Raw genomic sequence first — 10176 nt, 5'->3', positions numbered from 1 at the left:
ACAGAGAAGTTTGGGGGTAATAGCAATTGATGAGGATTTTAGGCTGGTGTATTTTAAAACTGCAGATGAGAAGCAGGCTCTGAAGACTGGAGTTTGCTTGCCCTTTGTTGGGAAACATTTACCTTTGTGAGGGAAACCTCCATCTGTAAAGATGCCTCCTCTCTGTGCCAGGAAGAAGGGAGGTGACTTTATCTCTAGAAAGTCTGAATCAATGCCAAAGGCAAGAACTTAAATTGTTTACTGTCTGGCAACCTCATGTAACTGACATCCCCTCAAAATCCTCCTTTGTCTTTAGCTGAAGATAATATTTAAGCGGTGACTTCTGCCATTTACTCAATCCGGTTTGATTCTTATCTAAAAGTTATAGGACCACCCAATAACCAGACCCTACCGGCACTGATGTCATTTTAACAACTCTTTTTACATATTCTTCCCTTTGTCTTGTAAAGAGATAACTCACATACCTGTGCCTTAAATTTAGCCTTACTCTCCACCAATGTTGGCAGCAGAGGAGCAGCAGCAGCAGCTCCCCATGCCAACAGCAGCTCTGACTTCCCATGGGTCCTGGCCCCATGCAGCCGGTGGCAGCAGCAGTTCTGACTGCCCGTGGGTCCTGTCCCCATGCCATTCCTCACTATTCTCTAAATAAAACAGCATTACTGCCAGATCTTGAGAGTCCAAGAAATCTTTCTTTCTTTCGACTCCTTGGCTCACCGACCCCGCATCAGCAGTAATCTAAGTTTCCTTTAAAGAATGGTCAATGAACAAGGAGAGATGAGAAAAGGAAGAGTCATACCGAGCAAAATTCACTTCAAATTGCAGAAACTCAGTAAAAGTTGTATTTACAATTAAAATGCCTCTTTATCTCTACCCATAGATTGGCAGGCTACTGATTTTTTGCCTCAACAGAGACCACATGCTCCTAGTTAAAGAAAGTAGGAGAACTCAGTCAACCCTTCTGCAGGAGAGCTCAGCTAGCCCCTCCATGCTGACATTTCTCGCCAAAGTCTAATTACAAAGAGCATTTCAGAGCAAAAACTGAATATGACCTAAGTAGTTCTATGCATTTTGGCACAAATGGAGGGTAACTGTGAGCAAGATTATTCAAGAAGTGATGTTGAGTAGGCTTATTCCCAGCATTTTTTTTTTCCAAATTACAGGTAACAAACTATTAGTGGGCCATAAAATTGATTTAACTGGTTGTAACGCAAATGCAGGAAGGGCTCCCTGACCTGCCCCTTTCTGCCTGCAGTAGAGCACCCCATGTGAAAGGTATACTCCCTCTGCCAAGAAGAGAACATCTTATCACCGGAGACTGGGAGTTGACACCAAAATGGATCTGTACAAACAAACCTACTAAAATAACCCTCAGCTTCCATTGATTTCCCTCATATATATCCTAGTCACTCTCTCACAAATTACTTCCCCTAGAAGCTTAAACCCCTTTCTTTTGTCTTGTCCTTCCTCCACAATTTATCATTCTTGGCCCTAACTGCTTCTTTGGGTCTTCATTTTTCCTATGAAGGCTCCCATGTGCATGTAAAACTATTAAATAAAGTTTGTATGTTTTTCTCCTGTTAATCTGTCTTTTGTCGGTTCAATTCATAGGCCTCAGCCACAGAACCTAAAAGGTAAGAGAAAGCTCTTTTTCCTCCCTTATACCTGGCACATAGTAAATACCAAATAAATGTAAGTTGTTCCTGTTGTTATTATTATTAGTGATATCATCCCTGCTTCTACCCTCTTCTGTATGAAAGGCAGGGAAAATCATGAAAAATTGAGGCAAAGCCCAAGACAGTTGAATGATTCATAGATCTGCTAGCATTGAAGCTTCCCTAGGAGGGGCTGGCCCCATGGCCTAGTGGTTAAGTTCAGAACACTCTGCTTTGGCAGCCCAGGTTCACGGGTTCTGATCCTGAGCATGGACCTACACTGCTCATCAAGCCATGCTGTGGTGGCAACCCGCATACAAAAAAGTAGAGGAAGATTGGCACAGATGTTGGCTCAGGCCCAAACTTCCTCATTAAAAAAAGGGAAAACTTACCTAGAAAATAGAAAAAAAAATGTTTAATCTAAATATGGAAGCCCTAAGGCATTGTTCTGGTGGAAATGAAATACTCAGCAAATTCATACTACAGTGGAGCCAGCCCTGATGATGGTTCCTCAGCAATGGCATCTGTGACCATACAGCACACTCGGAGAAGGAACCTGCCCTTGAAAGTCTTCATGGATCATGACTTTCTGAAGAGATCAGACGGACCCAGGCGTAGTGTGCACTGCCTGGATCTGGCTGCCTCTTTACGTCTCTTTGGGGGAGTCCATTAAGCAAACAGTCTATTCAAGCTCAGACTTCAAACTATCTTCCCTCAGCCTGATTAAAATATTTTTCTGACTTGTCAAATGTGATTTATCTAGACAGTTTTCAGTCTTTGTAATTGAATTAGTGGAATAAGTAAGTGGCATATAAGTAAGTGACATTGAAAATGATTAGTAGCAAAACCAATTTGAAATATAGAATCCAGATACTTTTACACTGTTTGGTGGTTATATATTAGTTTAGCCAAACAGGCTGGTTCTGCTTCCATCTCACAAAAGAGAAAGAAGAGCAGTCACCAAAAATCAAAGAAGAAATAGTTAACAAGATTATCTCTCAGGATCAAACTCACTCTGTCTATTAGCATGTTAATTACATCTACAAGATATGAGTAATCATTAATAACCATTATTGTTGTTAGTAAAATAAACAGTACATCTAGCATATTGCATAAACATACCAAAATGTGTGACAGATGCTATCCAAAAAGAAAAATTAACTACAAAGTCAACCTTCAAATACCGTTATAAAGATGTATTAATATTCATAGCTATCTCTGCCCCTCTACACTACTCCATAAAAACCTGAGCACATTTATCCTTATAGATGAGCAGAGCAGGCCCAAGAACAGAGGAAAACAGGAGTGCCCTACGGTTCTCACCTGAGACAAGAGAAACAGGAACTCGGTGCTAAAGTGCTAAGCAACTAAGTATCTGGCTAGTTTATGACAAGATGGGAGTGTCCCTGAGACTCACCAGTGGGGAGATGGCAGAGGAAGGGAAGAAACTCTGAAAGGATGGATAAATCAGCTGTGAAAATATCCAGGAATATTCATTATGATTGGAGGCTGTTCCACTTTAGAATTTGGGAAGAATTTGGACCAATTATGAAGTTGGGGGAGGGATGACCCAAGTAAGAAGGTGGGGGACGGAGCAAATACGAGGTTGGGGGATGGGGACAAGATCTTTATAAAACCTACTGTTTTGCTAAATAAAAACAAAAACAAAGACAAAAAATAGAACAGACAACAAGATAACTTTAAAGAGTTAAAAAGAAATTTCAAAGGCACGTGCTCACTTGTCAACACAATTATAGGGCAGTGAGTCTCCCGAGGTTGCAGCTAATTAGCACTTAAGCTTTGTAATGAATGTTTACAGTTTTGACAAAACATATTGTTTTTATTCAATCGTGTATGGCTTATTTGCTTTAAGCATGCAAATAGCTACATTCAATAGCTACAGTTCAAAAAATCCAAGATATAAGTAATATTTATTGATGGCCTAAACTGCTTTAACCAAATGTGCAATCTTTGTTATATTTTAAGTGTTAACACGAGTACAGCAAGCCTTTCATTGAAATGTCATTAAGAGACAATATTTACAGGAAAGCAATTCCAACCAAATCTCTGAAATCAGGCAATCAACAACTAGTTAGGAAGTCAACGAAGGATTTTCAGTAAACAATTAATTATGGCATTCAAATGTTTCAGTAACACTCTGTGGTCAAAATTATGATCCTCATTTTTCAAGTGAAGAAATAAGCATTAGAAAAAAGTAAATAACTTACTCACCATCCCGAAGCTAGAAACCCCGTTCTAGCTAATTCTGAATCTCTTGCTCTTTACAATGCTTTCTAGTGGACAAGTCACTATCATTATGGAGATGAAAATATGAAATAAACACAGGACATTTTCTGAGAAGGTGTTACCACACAAAGGGCATAATCTGCTCGCCGCAAGACAAAAGTCAATCGTCAAGAGACAAGATGGTGGCAGAGAAAGGGCATTTTGTTAAATGATAAGCTAGCAAATAGGAAGATGGAGGGACTAGTGTCCTAAAGAATCATCCTGAGTGGGGCACAGAACCTTGAAGCAGTTACATAGACCAATGAGTTACTGGGGGGGGGGGGGGGTGGTTAGGAATGTTGCCCCTCTGGCGTTACAGACTGGGAGTCGCCACACCAGATCTTTCAGTTGTCATTTGATGATGGCTACCAGCATAGACTCTGTGTGGGGGTCATCACATTCCTAAGGAACCCAAAAGAACGAAGTTATTCTCTTATCACAGCTGGGAGGTATATATGCAAGCAGGGCTCATAAAATCTACAGAGCAGGTAGATCTCCTGGAGGATGCATTTCCATCTGGGTCGTTAGTCAGAGGTCATTCAAAGTTACAGTACGGTTTCTCTTCTACAATATAGCTTCCCTTATGTCAACCTTCTGTTGAGCTGGTATCAATTGGAGACTGAGTATTTTAATTGTCTAGTACAGTATGTAGATGATGGACGCCTTTCTGTTTGTATAATTAACCTCCATACTCTGCTATTAGAATCAACCTTACTCGAAAAAGAGGAATTAAAGCTCAGTCTAAATATCTTCAAAGTAAGCATTTACTTAGACTCCACTTCAGTGCTCTCACCCCTAAGCCATCTGCCTGCTTCGGTTTAGGTAACTTTAACAGAATGATTACTTCTTTTATTAATTTTTTGCTCAGCTGTTTGTGTGTGTGTGTGTGCATTTACTCCAAATGATTAGAGATGTTAACGTGGCAATTATGTTTTACGTTTTGACGTAGTTTGCTGAGTTTTGATAAGAAAAATGGAAATGCTATATTTCTATTTGCTAATTTTCCACTTCATGGGACCTAAGAAATTAGAATGAGAAATCCTTTAAACTAAGAGACAAAGACTTTACCTAAATTAGAGGTAAATTTGAATTATTTACAGGAGTCTTTTATCTCCTGGTTAACGGACATTACCTTCTAACTTTGCCACCAGAGATTCACTGAAGCACAGCCTTGTTATATACCTTCCTCAGAAAAATACAATGGAGAATGGGTGAAGCCTGGGCCTATCAGTATTTTTGTGATATAAAACACAATGAGGGCAGACGACAAAGGGCACTAGCTTGAGTCTAGCCTCAGCCCCAAATCTGAGAAGAGAGTTGAATAGTCACTAATATTTTAATTTTTCTTTCTCTCCTTCCCTCCCTCTCCCTTCCTCCCTTCTCTCTCTCAGATGCTGGACATATATTAACATATTTAATCCTAATAATACGCCTATGAAGTAGGCACAAGTATTGCTCTTACTTTACAGATACCATTCAACTTCTTTTGACCTCAGGCCAAGCAAACTTCAGTCTACTCCCTTGGATTCAGATTTCAGAACCGTGTCTACTCCACTGGCAGAGTCCTGGAGGGCTTTAGTCCGGATGAGGAAAATAAAAGAGTTGCATTGAGGCCGGGTGGGTTCTTCAGTTCAGGAGATCTATTTCATCAAAAGGCTGGCTTGGGTGACGTATGAGATGTTTCTGGCTATCTTTAAGGATTTAGAATAAACTTAAAATCTGAGGGAGAGAACTCTAGAAAGTGTTCAAAGGAGTGTGGCTGAAACTAAGGTCCCAAACCAGAGGTTTGTCTAAAACTACACTGTGTTCAGGACCTGCAGTCCCTTGTGGCATTGGTGTCTGTGGTCGAGTGTAGCTCTGGCAGCTACTGTACCATGACACAGAGAACCACCAGAAGGGACAGGGAGTGTTCCACACCTCCACCCTGCCCCCTTCCGTATGCCTACTAGCGGTGAAACTGGTGAGTCTCCATTTCTCCACTCAGAGCGTTGTGATAGACACCGTAATACTCTGCCAGCTTTGGTTTTGATTCTGGTTTCTCCCCTGTGCTCTTGAGAACGCTCTTGGCCCTGATCTCTAAACCAAGGTAAGGCTTCCCACACTGCTGCCAAGTTCTGCCATATACTCATTTGCAAATAATTAAAATCTACTGCAAAGTGTATTATTCTACTAACAACAATAATGGTTATTAATCACTACTCATATCTTGTAGATGTAATTAACATGCTAATAGACAGGGTAAGTTTGATCCTGAGAGAAGCAATGCTTCTTTGATTTTTGGTGACTGCTCTTCTTTCTCTTTTGTGAGATAGAAGCAGAACCAGCCTGTTTGGCCAAACTAATATATAACCACCAAACAGTGTAAAAATATCTGGATTCTAGATTAAAAATTGGTTTTGCTACTACTCATTTTAAATGTCACTTACTTATATGCCACTTACTTATTCCACTAATTCAATTGAAAAGACTGAAATAACCTCAGTTAAAATTTCTCTCTTGCTCCAATTCCTTAGTTAACATTACTTCTGTTTACATTGTCATGATATAATAGTTTAATAGGCTCCTTCAGTGTCTTCACTCATTGCCTGAGTTAGAATTTCAGACATTGCAGAAGGATATTGAGATGCTCTAGTGTCCCTAGTATGTCTCAAACCATACCATAGGTGCCAACTACTTAACTTATTGATTCAACCATTTAAAATGGAGTATTGATTACATGGCAACCACAGGCCTCGAGGATACCACACAGACCAGTCTCTGTTCTTATGGAGCTTACATTCTAGTGGGAGGAAATAGACGATAAGCAAGTAAATAAATGAATAATTTCTGAGTGATAAAAGCTGTCTTAGTCAGTTCAGGCTTCTATAACAAAATACCACAGACTAGGTAGCTTATAAACAGCAGAAATTTATTGCTCACAGTTCTCGAGGCTGGGAAGTCTGAGATCAAGGTGCCAGCATGGTCGATTGAAGGTTCTCTTCCAGGTTGCAGACTTTTTGTTGTATCCTCACACAGTGGAAGGAGGCTAACACACTCTCTTGGCCATCTTTTATAAAGGCACTAATTCCATTCATGAGGACTTCACTGTTAGGACCTGAGCACCTCCCAAAGGCCCCACCTCCTAATACCATTAGGGCATTAGCATTTCAAAATATGAATTTTGAGGGAATGCAAACTTTCAGACTGTAACATATGTTATTACAGAATTTTAAAACAAGAATGAGAAAGAGAGCAATCAGGGTTGAACTGGCAAAAGTTGTCCACTTCAAAGTGTAACATATAATGCTGACTCTTAAAGAGATTGTATCAGTCACCACTTTCTCCAAAAATTAAGAGTGCTATTTGTCCATACCCAAATTAACACTGTACTATTATACTTCGTAAAGTCTTTGCCAATCTGAGTAGTGTAAAAATGGTATCTCATTGTCACTTTAATCACAATTTCTCTTATTTTGAGAAAATGAGCCATTCATAGTTTTTCCTGCCTGTGATTTTTGTCCACATTTTTTTCCATGTTAGATTTGAGTTGTTTTGAATTTATTTGCTTAAGCGCTTTTTACACATTGCATAAGGAGAATTAGTATTTTGTCACATATTCCAAATGTGTTTTTCTGACTTGTGTTTTGACTTGTCCATGGTATTGTTTCCATGCAAGAAGCAAGCTGCTTCTTTTTGTTTGTTTCTAAATATTTGGAAAATAAGTGAGACTTAGGTCCCCTGTAGCAGACTCTAAGATGAGGTTTTATGGGCAAGTGATTTATTAATGAAGTTTTCTCAGGAAAAAACTCTTAAGAGAATGAAAGAAGAATAAAAAAGTGGTCAAAGCAGAAGAAAGGGGTTGAAGCCAAGGAAGCCTACAATTTCAGGTAAAGTCCTGAGGAGGGCAGCACTAGCCTGATCAGACAGGGGATCCCCTTAAGGGCTGTGGGGAAACAAAACCACATTGACTGGGCAGGAGGGAGGAGGAGAAGCACACAGAATTGGGGGAGGGAATGCAGGACATACAATAAAAGGGACCTTGGGGGATCTGTGTGGGCACTGCCAGTGTTTGTTAACAATGCATCAGTCAAGGGTCAATGGAAGGAAAGAATACAGAAGTTCAAACCCAGCATTTTATTTCAATGTGGAAGTCTCATTATTTACTTGTGATTAATTATTAAACCAAGTAAGAGAAGGAATCCACCCAGTCAGGACAATTTAGTCCGCCCTGACCTAGTCACTAATGATTACTCATGTATAATTTGTTTTCACCTCTCCCTCACCTCTTCCTGGATTTCCAGTGAGGCCTGATGGTGCCAAAGTTATTGGGAAAGTCAGTTTTCAATAAGTTGAAGGCCAAGTAAGTAACTGCAGGTGTAGATCTTGGGGGTCTATGAAAAGACGTAATGGATTGAAAAGAGGATACTTGGTCTTGGCTAAGGAACACAGAATTTAGTCTTGTCTCATTACTAATAAAGGATATCTTTGCTATATTTCTGGAGTGACTGGAAAATAGCCCCTGATATTGACTCCCATTAACATCTCAGACTATTTTCTTCTTGGAAGATGCACAGGCTTCACTAAAAATAAATGTTTTTCTTAATCTTCTTATGAAATAAAATTTTATCTTATGAGGTAAGGATCAGGCTGAGAGCGTTTGAAAGAATCTTATACCTCTTTCAGTGACAAACACTTCTCTGGCACAGAGCGATATCAGTTTAGGGCTGCCCTCTCCCAACTGTCACCCCCAGGCATGCCCATGTGTATGCATGTAGATTAGTGGTTCTCTAGAGTTGTGGGGAGGATTGGGGGAAAATGGACAAGGACTGCTAACGGGTTTGGAGTTTTTGGTAGGGTGATGAAAATAAAGCAAAAAAGACTGTCAAATGATAAGCAGGACAAGCAGAGAAAAAAATGTCCACTTGGACACAAGTCCAAAACTATAGAACTCCAAAACTAGACACAACATCTTAAACTGGGCCAGACAGAGAAGATAGGTTACTTACAAAGGTAGGCAACAGATAGAAAGCAGTTTTCTCGATAAAAGCAATAGAAAACTGTGATCTACAAAATCCTAAGGGAAAATAACTATCAATCTATGCTTTTACACCGATCAAAACTGTCCATGTTAAGGGTAAAATTAAGAAGTTATTTAATTAAAAACACAGAGAATTCTTCCCCAGTAGACTTTCACTAATGGAACTCTAAAAGATGAAGTTCAGTAAGAAGGAAAGTGATGCTAGACAGAAGTTTGACGTATATATATATATATATATATACATATATATATATATAAAATGTAAAATAAAGGAATAAAAGGAAATATGTAGGTAAATCTAAACAATGTTTCTATACAATGAAAATAATAATGATGTTTAATTTGGGAAATTAAATGAAAAGAAGTCAAATATTGGACAGAAATTCAATTTACCTCGAAGGAGGGTAAGAAAGAAAGGAAGGGAGGAAGGGAGGAAGAGAGAGAAAGAGAGGAACAGGGAAAGAAAGAAAGAGGGGGGTGAGGGAGGGAGGGAGGGAGAGAGAGAGAGAGAGAGACAGAGAGAGAAAGGAAGGAAGGAAGGAGGGAGGAAAGGAAAGAAGGAAGAAAGGAAGGAAAGAAGAAAGAAAGGAAGGAAAGAAAAAGAGAAAGGAAAGGAAGAAGAAAGAAAGCAGAAGAGGGAGGGAGGAAGGAAGGAGAGGCAAGCATCCCCATATTATGGCTCTCAAAACTCCTGAGATTAATCTAGTTGTTTCTATGGACACTGCTTAGGATGTAAAGTGGAACTCCAATTAACGTTCTTTAAAAGATCACATTACTTTTTCTTTTCCTGTTATGTATTTTAATTTTTTTCACTAGGAATGCACATTGTAGTCAGTTGGGGAGATTTTCAAAATACACATCAGCTTGAGACTTCTCACTCCACAGTGGGTGGCAGGAGCAGGAGTGTTTGTTTGGGGATGGCTCCTCAAATGATTTTAATATGCATCTCTGGCTAGGAAACACTGAATTACTATTCTCTGTTTTAACAAACATTTTCAAGGCCTCCTGTGTGCCTGGTCTGAGCTTGGCCCAAGAATAAAATGGTGAGCAAGATGACTATTTAGAAAGTCGTTAAAATTGAAATCAGTAAACACCCCTAGGTGAAAGAGTGTAGTGCTCTGGTACACTTAGGTGTACCCAGTGCAACGGATTATACATTAGAAATACAACATTTACCATCTATTTTGGCCTCACACGAGAATCGTAAGTTACTTTTGCTTA

The sequence above is a fragment of the Equus caballus genome, chromosome 4 (assembly GCF_041296265.1).
Source record: "Equus caballus isolate H_3958 breed thoroughbred chromosome 4, TB-T2T, whole genome shotgun sequence".
In the NCBI taxonomy this organism is placed as follows: domain Eukaryota; kingdom Metazoa; phylum Chordata; class Mammalia; order Perissodactyla; family Equidae; genus Equus; species Equus caballus.
Note: the sequence above shows the minus strand (reverse complement) of the source record.